Here is a 4,479-nt window from a genome sequence, read left to right on the forward strand (position 1 = left end):
TTACAGTTTCAAAATTTCTTGATTTCAACCTAGTTAGACTCTGAAAAAAGGACCCGGTTAACTCATATCTGGCTCCTGATCCGGGGAAATTATGAGATAATAAATGTTATTGTTTTAGGCAACAAAATGTGTGGTACTTTACAGCAATAATAAACTAATACACATTAAGTAAATCATAATGTTGAAAGGATTGCCACCAGTGTGTAAATAAATATCATTCAGATTTGTCATGGGTGCTTGGGCTAAAGGGAACATAAACCCTTGAGACTTACTTGGCAAAACTTTTCCATCAGATGTGGAAACACACTACTAAGATCTTGACCTAACAAAAAAAGTATTAATCTTAAGATGGAAGGGGAAAATCTATATTAAGTATGATATGCTATCTACAAGTTGAATTTTTCTTTCAACTTATTTGTCTTTATGCTTACAGTTGAGTCTTATACAGAAAACATGGATTAGTGTAATAGGCAGCCATAGATGCAAAAAATGGTTTTAGAAAAAATACATGCATATTTATCTAAATTCTGAAACTTTGAGAATAAGTCATGATGAATTGGTTTTTTTTATATTTAACATAAAGAGGGGGTTGTGAGGAAGTGTTTGCCCAACCAGTTGCCCCTCCAAGTGGGAGATTTATTACAAAGACTTTGGGGCATACATTATAGGTGCTTTAGAGTTTTATACGAAGAGACCAAAGCCAAGGTATTCCTCCACAGTTGTTGCTGTTGTTGTTGTTGTTGTTGTTGTTGTTTATGCCATTTAAGCAAACAGAGAAAATAATTTAGAATAGCTGAAATTAGCATTCTGCTTTTGGGAAATTTTCAGGAATGGTAGGAAAAGTTCTGGATGCTTGTCACATAAACTATAAAATATATATAATATCATCCTAATAGGATATAATTTAGAGAGCTAACAGAAATGTCACAGACTTATATTGCTGCTGGAGATTACTAAATGTCATCTGACTCATATTCTCCTTCCTTTAGGAAAACTTATATCTAAATCTTCCCAGATGACTCTTATTTCTAAAAACACCCTGAGGGTTCAGTGGTCTCACTATATATAAATATATATATATATATATATATATATATATATATATATATATATAGGTTTATAGGTTCCCCTCTGTGAGAAATGTCTCCTTCATATAAACTGTAAATCACCACACATATATTTAAACTTATTAAAACCTTGTCATGAATCAGAAATAAATTAATCAAATGTTTATGTTGATGAATAATGCTATGTTCTGATTCATATTTAAATCACATATAGATAGGATTCTATTTGCAGTAAATCACTTCATATTTTTAGTGTCAGTATAGTGGTAAGGGTAGTGCTATAAGCATGATAAAGACTAGCTACAATTGGTTACAATTCTCAGCCTCTTTGGTACTTGGATTAGGACTATGTAACAAGATCTCAGCTAAAGAAATGGTTGCAGAAATGGTGATAAAAGTAACTTCACAGGCTGACATCCTCCCCCACCAAAAAATAATCCCAGATAACTTCCATACTCTCTTTTTCCCTTTTCATACAGAATGAGTCTAAGTGTCTTAGCTATTTATCCTTGTGATTGGTGGCAGCTGCTGGTAGCCACTCCCCAACACCATGAGAGAGTAGCCTATCATATATTGCTAGCCTGGGAAAAGATAAAAAAAATCAAAACTCAAAGTGTGGTTTCTACTGAATATGGATTGCTTTCCCATCATTGTAAAGTCAGAAAATCATAAATTGAACCATCGTAAGTCAGGAACTGCTTGTATTATTAAATATGGATTCTCACTTGGGACCTTGGCAGTGTGCTTTGCTTTTTAGAAGAGAAGTGTCAGTCAGTCTTAATCCCACAGTCAATAGTAGAGGACACGACTAATATAGGTGGTATAAGATAGCATGGGAATTTAGGTGATAGTGCAGTAATTCAGAGCTGATGAGCTTGTGGCTGTCTTCACAAGGAATTTAAGCGTTACTGACAGGCACGTAGCCTTAAAGGGGTTAAAAGTGTTAAGACTCAGTCCCTAGATAAAAATGTTTGCTGGCTTCAACAAGATTGCCCCCAAATTCATGTCCACCCAGAACCTCACAATGTGCCCTTATTATGAAATAGGGTCTTTGTGATACAATTAAGTTAAGGATCAAGATGAGATCATACTGTATTAGAGTGGACCCTAAATCCAATGAGGGCACCCTTACAAGAGAAAGAAATGGACCCTTAGAGGTATAGGGAAAGAGCTCATCTGAAGACAAAGGCAGAGATTTCTATTATTCTGCCACAAGACAAAAAAATCTGGGGCCACCAGAGGCTGGAAGAAACAAGGAAAGATCTTCCCTAAGCCCTTGAGGGAGCATGGCCCTGTTGACACTTCGATTTTGTCCTTCTGTCATCTAAAACTCTATTGTGAGAAAATATATTTCTGTTCTTTTAATCTACCATGTTTGGGTCACTTTTATGACATTCTGGAAATCAAACACAGAGGGTTTCCAGGAGCCTGGTATATTGGCAAGATCACTGCCTAACACCGTAGCTATTCAAGGTCCCTTCCACTCTGTAGAGGGAGAGAAAAGTTACCATCAACCAAGAAGCAGTTGAGTGCCTTAAGAGAAGTACAGATCTTGCAGGAGTCAGGTTTGTTTACTGTCATCCTGGCCTCACCAATTGCTTACTTCTCTGAACCTCAGATACCTAACTTCGAAAGTGAGTAAAATAAACGTCTCTATCTCATAGGTTGTAAAAAGGTTAAGTAAAATAATGCACTTTATGCACTTGACACAACTGCGCCTGGTACATTTTAAAGCACTACTTTTACAACTGTTATTAATACTGGCCTATACTATTTCTACTACTTCTATGGCTGCTGCTACTGCTATATTCCTTCTCAGCCAATCTGTATTTATTTATTTATTTACTCATTTATTCATTTATTCATTTATTTACTCATTCATTCATTCATTCATTCATTCATTCATTTATGGGCGGAGTAGCATGTGAGCTGTGGAGGGGCAGAGGAAGATGGGGAGAGAGAGAATGTCAAGCAGTCTCCTCACTGTGAACATGGAACCTAATGTAGCGCTTGAGGGCTCATGACCATGAGATCCTGACCTCAGCCAAAATCAAGAGTCCGAGCTTAACCACCTGTGCCACCCAGGAACCCCTGTATTTTATTGAGTACTTACTACATAACTCACAATTGGACTAATCTCAGGGATAGAAAAGTAGACAAAGAAGAAAGTTAATTACTATTCTCCCTGATTTGGTTTGATTAGATTTTTTTCTGGGAGACTGATGTTATTACGTAGTAAGTAAAAGAATTCAATCAATTAGTGGAGAAGTGTTGCTGAAGGGTTTCCCTGCACTTTGCCCAAACCTTAGCGATTAGTCACATTTTAGAGAAGGCTTTCTCACTCTATCTTCATTTGAGTATGCCTTCAGTTTTCTGTTGAGCCCCTGACTTGCATATGTATATATTTAACAAAGAGTGTTCTAAACAGAAAGAACAGCAAGAATAGGGGCTGAAAGCGTGAAGTGTACTTTGTATTGTCAACCAATGGCAAAAAGGTACATAGTCAAAGTGAATGGAGTGAGGAAAGGAATAGTAAGCATTAAAGTAGAACAGGTAAGAGGGGGCACATCAGGGAAGACTTTGCAGGGACAGGGGTGGGCAAAGTAAGTAAAGAATTTGGATTTTGTTCTGCATGGTAAAAGGAAGGCATGGAGAGATTTTGAGCATAAAAGCAACATGATATGAATTAATAATAGGATTATTATACCTTAGCCTTTGACAATAAATTAAATGAGGGCAAATATGGAAATATTAAAACTAGTCTGAGAAGCTACTGAAATAATCCCATAAAGAAATGATTGTGGGGGCACCTGGGTGGTTTTGTCAGTTAAGCATCCAACTCTTGATCTCAGCTCAAATCACAATCTCACAATTTGTGCGTTTGAGCCTCACATGGGGCTCTGTGCTGGCAGTGTGGAGCCTGCTTGGGATTCTGTCTCTGCCCGTCTCCTGCTTGTGCGTGCGTGCCTGCGCACACTCTTTCTCTCAAAATAAAATAAAACAAACAAAGGAATGAAAATAAATGATTGCAATTGAACCAGGAGCTGGTTAAGAAGTATCAAATTTGAGCTACATTTTGAAGCCAGAGGCAAGAAGGTATTTCTGACGCACTGAATATGAGATATGATAGAGGTGTCAGGAATTACATAAAGCCATTTAATCTGAGGACGTGAAAAATGTAAATTATCATTTTTTCTGAGATGAAATTGAGCATGAGGAGGAATAACAGAAGTTTATTTTTTATACAATGAATCTGAGATGCCTAGAGACCTCCAAATGGTTATATTGAGAAAGTACTTGTTCATTTGAGTTTGGAGATCTCTAGGTTTAAGCATACATTTGAAAGTTTCTTAGTGAAGATAGCATGAAAATCCATGACACTGATTAAAAATAACAGAGGAAAAAGTAAATT

This window comes from Acinonyx jubatus, chromosome B2 (assembly GCF_027475565.1).
Source record: "Acinonyx jubatus isolate Ajub_Pintada_27869175 chromosome B2, VMU_Ajub_asm_v1.0, whole genome shotgun sequence".
Taxonomy (NCBI): Eukaryota; Metazoa; Chordata; class Mammalia; order Carnivora; family Felidae; genus Acinonyx; species Acinonyx jubatus.